The sequence below is a fragment of the Triplophysa dalaica genome, chromosome 24, assembly GCF_015846415.1.
Source record: "Triplophysa dalaica isolate WHDGS20190420 chromosome 24, ASM1584641v1, whole genome shotgun sequence".
Taxonomy (NCBI): domain Eukaryota; kingdom Metazoa; phylum Chordata; class Actinopteri; order Cypriniformes; family Nemacheilidae; genus Triplophysa; species Triplophysa dalaica.
Window position 1 is genome coordinate 12,404,790 of NC_079565.1, and position 10,526 is coordinate 12,415,315.

General features: G+C 36.6%; 1 long non-coding RNA gene across 1 annotated transcript; it reads left to right on the forward strand.

The window, feature by feature from the left end:
- The first annotated feature begins 1,736 nt into the window (after nt 1-1,736).
- On the forward strand, nt 1,737-10,166 carry LOC130414512 (uncharacterized). The gene is made up of 3 exons (XR_008905617.1): nt 1,737-1,874; nt 8,573-8,766; nt 9,296-10,166. It is a non-coding gene; the product is annotated as an uncharacterized LOC130414512 (long non-coding RNA).
- The last annotated feature ends 360 nt before the right edge of the window (nt 10,167-10,526 follow it).

Genomic DNA, 10,526 nt, shown 5'->3' on the forward strand with positions numbered 1-10,526 from the left:
AAACAGTAAACACAAGATGAACTTAATGATAAATGCCATTTTATTAAAAGAGGAATATTGGAAGAAATAAGTTATTGATTTCAAGAAAAATATTTAAACAACAAAACACTACTTTATCACTTTACGGTGGTCAAAGTTGAAATATATATGAAATGTGTCCATATTTAAAGTGACATTTAATAAAATGACATTTACAATTATTTACATTAAATATTTCCCTTTTTTTTTGAGAAAGTGTTAAAGATCAATACTAACATATTATTATATGATCTATAACATTATTCCTCATTTATGATATTTTTCAGTGTGTTGTGCTATTGTGCCTTTCGGGTAAAAGTATGCCTCCTTTTTCATTTGTTTGGTTATCTACCATTTAAAATGAGCATATACAGTTATGCTGTAGACAAAACAGGACCTCTTTGCTTACAGTTTCTATCAGCACCTACGTTAGTGATATTAACATTTCTTTCTTTGTTTTGTACAAATTGTAATTCACAGTATTTTATCCAGATTCTGTGTGTGTTCTACATCCCTGTTGTACAGGGAGGCTTAGCAATTATCATTATTTATCACCATGACAAAACATTAGGCCCAAGACCACACACACACAGGATAATGTGTATGTTTGTAAGTGTCCTTATGGTTGGTTCGGGCATATTCTACGTGTGTGTGTGTAGTGCTCATTTTCAGGGGAAGCAGCCAGGTTGGCCCCTGCTGGTTCAGCTGTTGGCAGTGTGATGCTCTTGGGGGGTTCGAGGCCCGTCTCTGACCCAAAGGCTTATGGGGAGAGATTACAGCCTGAAATACTATCTCATCTACTCACCATCAAAACACACAGACGCACACAACTTTAGAGGGCCAGGACAGAATATTCTGAGATGGAATCTCACACAAATCTTGCACAGATCGAATCAAAAACTGGATTTTAATTATGACTTTTATTTAAAAAAGAATCCTTGGGGTTTAAAAGAAGATAAAACATCATCACACTATTAAAAAAATATATACTAAAACTCCTCTTTCCAACCAAACTACATCTAACAAATAAAAAAAAAACTTGCACATATCTCACTTTTCTTCAAATCTTTGTGTAATGGCTTATACATAACGTTTTGACTGAGGCTTTGTACTACTGGCACGTGATTATTGCCTTCTTAAGATGGAATCACTTGTTGTAATTCTGAATTGTAAGTCGCTTTGGATAAAGTGTATGCTGAATGAACAAATGTAAGTGTATGTGACTTTCATCATAAACATTAGATTTTGCTTAAACAGGAATCAAAGAAAAAAGTCTTGGTTTTGTTAAAATGATGGATATTGGAGAGCAAGATGTTCTTTGAAACTTCCTTTAAATGCTGGGATAATGTGGATCATGTGGTTTACACAAACTTGTGTTTTTTCTATTTTTACTGTACTTTCTATTCCTGTAAAAACAAGATTTACAAAGACATGGCAATCAATTTTTACCTACATAAATATTCTAATAATTTGTTTTGAAAAAAGAAAACTTGCACTAGCCTGTGCATGTTAAAAAGGGCATAAACGTGCCTAATGTAATCGTTAATTCCATCGTAAATTTCTATAAAAAAAAATTTATCTGCCAATAACTTTTGCTAGACTAGCAGATCACACTGTAACATTCAAGATCAAACAATGTTGCAAGCGCGATCATTAACCTCTAGGTGGCAGTATGGCAAAGCAGGTAATTTATACTGTCGACAAGCTCAACTGCCCCACTGGAGTTAGCAAGGACTAGAAAGATTTCCGTTGCTAATCGATTATGAATAGTTCACTCAAAGAAGAAAGTTCCCTCATATGTTACTCATTCCTGTATATTGTTTTCTTTTCAGTTAAACTCAACAGAAGACATTTTGGTGAGTTGGCTAAATGGACTTTTTTATCTTGGTGTAAACTGACTTCACACGTTCTGCAATAAAACGGCCAAGTCCTCCTCAGCCTTATTCAAAATCTTTTTACTTTCACACACTTATTTTGATTGTCACACAGTTCAGGTTAACCAAGCTAAAGTGCCTCCAAAGTGCTGATCATTCCAACCTCACAGGAAATTCAAATCGTGTAGCTGTTTAAAGCGAAAAGGCAAATATGTTAGTCTAACACTTAAATAAGGGTGCCGCTAACATTATTTGCAGTAGCTATAGAGCTTGTTAATCGACGTCACGCTGCGTTGAATGTTGCGCCATATTGGGAGGATAGCTGCTAGCTTGTTCAATGCATTGTTTTGTTTTTCTTTTTTGAATAGGAAATTCAAATATGGCAGTTCGGTCTTGCTGTGTTAAAAACTGCATTACACAGAGTCGTTAAGGAAAAGCCCCTGTTTCTTTCGATTTCTCCATATATCATACAAAACAAGTAAGGGTATATATAAAACAAAGTAGAAGCTGAGTATGATCCTCCCAAGATGGCGGTGCCACTGCAACATGCAACATAGGGAGTGTTGTCAGCTTCACATTCTCTATAGGCCTACTTATGAGTTTTTATTCTTATTTGCCAAAACTAGTTATTTTAGTTTTTGTTTCGGTTTGTAAACTGCAAGTAACCTTTTTATCACCTGCCAGGTGAAAACCACAAGCACACTTAGAAATCACTTAGAAACATAATAAGTCACACGCATTCCTTAGCAAGCACCACTAACTAATATGTCTCCCTATGTCGTTGTCACCCTATATACAAGTAATTAAATATAGCTCTTACGGTATGTATTTTGCAATATGGGTAGTGACGTTCAGCGGAGCGATTTATCATTCGCTCAAACCATGAGTTGCTGGAAGTCTGCTGGTTGTTAGGAAACGGGTGTCCTGAAGAGACGTGAGGTACAGTACTCTGTGACACACCCACAGTAACTCATGGTGGCCTGGGTATCAAGTTCCTCTAGAAGGGAATTCAAAACCAGTTCATCCACCCGTCTTGCTGCGTGACAAATTACGAGCTCTGTTGCCGAACAGCAAAAAAACACTACTGCAAAAACAGAAATGGGTACACATTTTATGATAAGCATGTTGTGTTGATGATTAGCACATGTGACTCCAAACGGTTGCTTGTCTGAATTAGTTCTGAAGCTAATAGTGTGGACTTTTTATTGTGTGATATGCAAGTAAACATTAACAGTGGAGAACTTTGCACTGACAATGCAAAGTGAGCCCTGACAATTTACACATGCACATCTCTGGTCATTTGAAATTTGCATTGATAGCACTTTATGTTACAGTGTTACTCAACAGCATACACCAAGTATCTCAGTTTATGATATGAATACCTGCATACAGTATGCAGTAAAGAATACATTCTACATTGGTTATTTTTTTATATTTTCAGTCCTGTTTGAAGTTTTATTAATTGTTCTCAATATTGTGGTTCAGTAACAGCCGACATGTTATATTTTTAAAACATAAATGTAGAAAGGTCCACTATATGTAGACTCTGTAAGCAATTTGCATACTGTTTGAATGTTACTAGTTTAATAAAAGATGGAAATCCTCAACCCCCAATTTAGTCTATGTCCACTTTTGCAGTAAAATAGTTTTACATCAACGCTAGTCATGAAACATGTACAAAATATTAGCTACAGGTTCAAAATCCGGCTAATGATGATAGTCAATGATAGTCAAGTTTTAAGGTATACAAATTATTAGAGTATGAAACGTTTCTAATGTAATCAAATGACACACAAGTATAAATTCTATGAAGTACCTCAGAGATTACGTATTTTTGTAGGCAAACCCGGAAGTTAGCACCACACTGGTTCCCTCGACCGAAAGCCTATGGATTTTTTCCCATAGACTTTATGATGTTAACATGTTTTGAACACAACATTTGTTATTTAAAGCAATTTATATTTAGAATTTATATAAGCAATGCCGTGTAATGTCCCTGCCAAAGGATGTAGCAACTTTTTAGCAACCACCGTTATTAAGACCCCAAAAAAGCAATAAATCTGGTGTGTTTTATTTCGTAGACGAAGATAAAAACGTGAAAATATTTAGAGGTTTTGTTAACCACAGATCTTATTTCAAAACACCCATTGTCTTTCGGCGATGGAAAAGGAAGTGCTAAATGCTAACTCACTTCCACGTTTCACAAACAAAAATGCGTAATTTCTGTGGTACTCTATTACAATCAAACTTTTGTTTGTATCAGAAAAAAGTCTGGATACTTATAGGGATGCACCGAAAAAATTAATTCTTTGCCGAAGACAAATAAAAATGAAAAGTTTGGCTGAAGGCCAAATATCGAATGCTGAATATGTTTTTTTGCATTTCTTCAATATATTTAAACAATTTAGTCACTGTTGCATAAACTGAATAGTCAATATTCAGCAATAGTCTTGCTTTTCAATATAATCAACAATGTAACTTAAAGGTGGGGTGTCCGATATCTATGATGTCCCCCTATGTTTTGCTTTCGTCAGCGCTCGACTCGACTAATGTCCATCCTGTGCACTGTGCACCTTACTTTTGATTGGCTACAAGGTGGTTTTGTTGCTCGGCCCGGCTTGTATAAACAAGCATATTTCGGAAATCCCTGATCCCGCCTTTAAAATAAAATGGAGCAAAACAAGTAAATTAAAATAGAAAATTGAGCCCACTCCCTTATTCAATGGCTTAACATTATATAAGTCCAATGCCTGCGAAATAATGAAATGTACTCTGCATGCCTACAGCAAAATTGTTCCTTAAAAGCGTGTGTGTGAAGTGTTAAAACCACTGTGCAATGTCAAAGGTTATAATTTGGGAGTGGCGGGGCTTCAGTCTGCCTGCTCCTGTCTGAAGCACACCAAAGTTTTACCGACCCGTAAAGACGCTCTCATTTAGAAATATATTCCAGTGCCGTAAATCCCATTTCGTGTGTTTAAAACTTTAAAATGCTTTCACACACTGCCGACATGTTTTCTGCGTTAATAAAGCATGCTTGTCTCTCTCTTCACTGGTTGCTGCTTGATTGCATCAGATATTCGGTAAAATGTATTCGGCCATACCTCATTTATTCCGAACATGCAACAAGCGTTTTTGCTATTTTCGACGGAATTATTTCGGCTGCCGAACATTCCCTATTAAACTTCATATTGTGTCTAGTATGCTTATCCATCATAGCAGTGCAGTATATTGGACCTAACGTGATGTAGTACCTACAATTTATTTTTTACATTTGGAATATTTTCTTTGTTTCTCTGCCTAAAATTTGCTTATACAGTACCTTTAGACGTATGATTAATTCTGGTCTATAGTTTATGCCGCTTGGATTTGGTCATTTGCAGCTTTCTCTTGAATACTGTATAATTGTATAATGCCGTAAATTATCAAAACAAAAAAACACAAATAACTCCAAACCTGGTCAAAATGTTTGGTGCAGTTTGAGAGAACAACAGCCATGTTGATGAGGAGACAGTCTCCCGCACGCAGCCGCATGCCGCCCCTTCACTGGCCTCCCAGTGGCCCATCCAGCACCCGCTGGGGTTGCACTAATGGGCCGGCGGCCGGGCTGCTGTTATGCTTGAGCCCTGCAGCTGTCAACTGGCACACTCCAACCTCACAGAGAAACGACAGCTTTTGTCAATGCGAAATGCCTGCTGGGGGTTGAGAGTCCCTTTAATCACTGATATAGAGAAGATATCGATATAACACTGGCATATTACCCACTCCTGTGTGCACCAACATGTTTTGCAAGCCCTTTGTTGGGTGTGGGTGCTGTTTATATTATGTTTATGGATTTGGCAGACGCTTTTATCCAAGCAAGATATATGATCCAGAAACTTATAAGATGGCTTCTGGTATCAATTTTCTAACTCCTGATGATGTCACATTAACTGATGATCACAAGCCAACACAACGTATGGCTGTCACCAGCGGGGGCGTTTGGTGACATCAAATGAAAGTAATTTCAGAAGCCACGCAGCATATTAACTTTCGATCAGAGATTTCTGAGACCATCTTTTGGATTGAATATTGACAATATAAGACCAGGAAAATGTATTATGAGGGTAAATAGATAAATGTGGCATATACTGGGATACAGAACTGTTGCACACCAATCATGTTGCCCTTGTGCAAGGAGTTGTGGGTAATATTAGCCGGAAAGCATCCACGCATGCATACTATGCCAAACAGGCGCCAGACATCATATTTTCAATATGATTATTTTGGTTGTACTAATCCTAATATGCAGTAGCAAACTATATAAGACCTATAGTATGCAAATCTGGATTTTTAAAGAGTCAGGTTGCATAAAGCAGTTTGAAAAATGTCTCTATAATCCCTGTTGATTTATGTTTGAGATCGAAAATAACCATAAATTCACAGGAGATCCATCTTTTAGCTTCTTTCTCTGTCATCAAATCGAGACTCTGCACAATTGGTCTAAATGGAGAAGTCACACCTGCAAGTAACAGGCCACATCACAGAGCGGCAAGCGTCTCTCTGCGTCGTGTTAATAGTCTTATCCTGAGTTCATGTTTCAGAGAAAGGGTCGTGGCAGTGGGGGTTTGGGGTGTATCTGTGCTTCTTCCAAGAGCCTGGATGCTGAAAGGGGGGCAATTACTGCAGCTAAAAATATGGCAGCATTTGTTTTAGTTAATGGCAAAGTTGCACCCAAGGCCAAACTCCTATGGCAAAAAGGAGATAGGGTTTCCCTGCTGACCACGCTGGATGCCTGGCATATATTGCTCGAGGGAGATGGGATAGCGAACTGGGGGAGGTGGCGATCTACTGAAGTCAAAAGTGTGGGCTTGAGTTACCTGCGGTATGAGGTAAACGTGACCAATTCAAAGCCAAAGCACCTCATCTAAACAAAAGTCACGCCGTATCGATTTTCATTGAAGTAGAAATCTAAATAACTAAGATCATTCCATAAATATGGAACCGATCCCAAAAAGGTATGTGAGAGAGATTTTTTACCTTTTTGGGATGGCACCATAACACTTTGTTCATTTGCAGAGTTTAGGCATCTGCCTGGTATGTAAGTCTGCATAAGTGAATGAAGATAAGGGGTTGCCAAATCAGTGGTGGTCTTGTAGGCCAGGACCAGAGTCTTGAGTTTGAAATGTATTATATTATTAATTAGGCTTCAAAAGTAACTAATTTTGTGTTAATTCGTAAAAATGATCTTAATAGAGAAAACGAGGGAACTAGTGGGGCTCTAACTTTCGTTTTGGCCTATAAAAATTCTTTCTGCACCACTCCATTATATCATATCATTATATTATATTAAAATTGTAATATATTCATCTATTTGTCAATTATTAGCTATTAAAACTTAATTTAGCCACGATGATTTTATTTTTTAAATGTTTATAGGCAGGATGATATATATTTTTTTAGAATAATGAGAACTACAAACTTTTGTTAATTTAGTTTATTTTTGTTAGTCAAACTACTAAAACTCCATTTGTTATTGCAATGCTTAACACTTTCTTAGTTGTTTTATTTTTTTTATTGAGGAAAATGTAGCTATTTTAAATGTTTGTTTGATCAGTAACTGTGTATCGTAAAAGTTTTGAATGATAAGAGCCTAAAATAATATTCTGAATTTGACTACATTTCCTCTCAAATGTGTTGAAATTTCATTGGTTTTGGCCATCCTTCTCTTGGACTGTCTCACAAATTAACTAGGTTGAAAAAGTTTCAGCTGTAGAGATAATATTAATTTAGGGTAAACAGTTACCAAGCAATGCTCAACTTTGTTGACTCTGTAGTACGGTGGGGTATCGAAAACCGTATATATACACAAGACATGTCAATAAACAGGTTAAATGACCATACAGGTTAATATCTAAATGATTTACTTCAACTGTGGAACCGAAACTGGGAATCGCTAAGTTCCGGAATCGATAAGCAGAATCGGTATCGATTAAATTCATTAGCAACTAAAGAAAATACACTTAAGCAAAACATGGTCAGGTCACAGTGTCCGGTTAATTTTTGGTCCCAAATCTTGATCCATTTTACTGGTTGACGACTGTATGAAGAATATTTGATTGCAGTTTACTTTATTTTGCTATCCTTGCTTACATAAATGAACAACAATGCCCTGCACCCACTAGTTAAAAAACATAAAAGATTAAATCTGGTGTCTGGATAATTTTTGGTTTAAAAACTTTTTTTCATCTCTTGTATTTAACATGAATAAAAGAGTTTGATAAATCACACACTGCCTTTACTACATAAATGTAATTTAATAAAATCATTGTTTATGTTGTGGCATATACAGTAAAACTAGGATTTTGTTAGGTGTCAACAGATGGAGAGTGTCAACACCTTTGGCTTTGAATGGACTATACACACACACACACACGCCAGTACAGCTCCATTACACTAAACACATTTCCTCTGTCACCTATTTACTGATCTCTTCACGCATTACATCAGCACACGCCATGATCCGGTTTCTCCGAAGTTGCAACATCTGTTTAATTAAAGCCTTGGACATCTTGTGCCAAAGTCTGGAGATTTAGAGCTCTGCCACAAGTTATGCATTTACAGTGGACTTCTTTCTGTCTTTTTTTTCTTGAATGGGAGTTCTTATCTAACAGTTGTTTTATTATTTATTCTTCTGGCATTAGGGCTAACAGTTGCTGCTGGACCTTCTGCTCCCCCTGGGCCCGTGTCGACACCTGCAGCTGTCATTTTTGCAGTCCCCACGGCTACCGCGGCCCTCTCGCTGGCACGCTCCACCCCCCACCGCACGCACCTCCTTCACCAATGGGCCTCTTTGTAGGGTCTATGTCTGAAGAGCCCGAGCCTGCTGTTACAACAGGTCAGACATTCATGGGTACATGCCGAAATAAAATCAACTTACCCCAAAGCCTGCATTTTAATATAAATAAGTTCCATACAACATATTTATATTAAATGATTTATTATCTATCAAAACAAATATATTACTTTATATTTATCAGGTTTATTTTGTAATGTGAAATATATCATAATATTTTTATTAGATTCACCATAATTCTTATTTGCAGAAATGTAGAGCAACCGAGGAACAGAAATTATGCCAAGAATTTAAATCTTTCTCCAATTCCAATTTCAAGCAATTGTTCAATTCCCTGAAAATTGATACATTATAATTATTTACTTATTTTGATAAAGCCCAACATACCATAGCAACATTGGCTCAGCCATTGGCGTGAGAAGATGTTATGAATGTTGTTATGAATTATATATACATGTAATGTGTCTAATTTAAACATCACCCATAAAATATTGCGCAGAATTCCATTGCATGACATACAGCTGCCCGTTCATTCATTACACAGTCTTTCAAAACAACCTTTGGCTTCCAGATGAAATGGTCACAAAGAACCGCAGCACCCCTTTCTGAAGAACATTTGAGGATTAAAGGCTAAATATGCTTTGGACTGGAGTCTAGTACATCTGCAGGTATGAAGCTCTAGTTTCTGCAGCTGCTGCCCGACTGAATTCCCTGTTGGAAATCCTTTGCTTGGAAATGTTTGGTTTTCCTGTGCTTCAGTGCCTCAGTGTGATCACTGTGCAGACTGAACTGAAGACAATGACTTTGACAAGAAGAGACCATAGGCAGCAGGGGTTAAATAAAACAACAATGCCCTGCTTCTTTAAAGATGTTATGTCAGGTGGTGGCTTACAGTACAGTATAGCATAGGAAATTATGGTATAGTATGATTTGGTGTTGTGTGGATTCATTTTAGCATAGTTTGGTGTAGTATAGTATGGTGGTGTATAGTGCTGTGTAGTATAGTATTTTATGGCCTAGTCTAGTGCAGTATGGCATAGCATAGAAAAGGACAGCATAGCATATCATAGCACAGTATAGTATAAGATAATAGAACAGTACAATGCAGTACAATATAGCATAGTATAGTGAAGCACTCTACACTATAGGATGGTATAGTAAAGACTGCTTCACCTGTAACCACTGGTCCAGAAGCACTTCCGATTTTATACATTTATTATTTGGATTATTTTAAATATTACATGTATAATTAAAGAGAGAAAACAGTTATACATATTCTGTAGGTTGTATGTTGTTCAAACGTATGTGTAGTAAAACGGGAAGCTCTCCTGGGCCACCCTTAAACCAATGTTGGTTACGTCATCCGAAGTTACCTATGGTACTGTACAGTATACTATAGTATCACAATTTGTTTATATTAAAGAATTTGTTATCTGTTGTAATTTATATTCATCTGTTTATTATATAATTTACCATAGTGCTGTACACTATAGTAAGTAAAGCATAGTATCACATACTGTAGAATAGTACAGTATAGTGTTGTAAGATGAAGTACAGGACATCAAAACACAGCATACGATAAAAGAACAGTGCAGTATACAACAGCATAGTATAGTTCAGTATAGCCTTGAACAACATAGCATAGTATAGTTCAATACGGTAAACTACGACATACTATAGTATGGTATAGTATAGTACTATACTATAGTATCATAGTTTATTAAGGTACATTATTTACAATTTATTGAAATGTATATTTATGAGATTTATTGTGGTACTGTACACTATAGTAAGGTATAGCA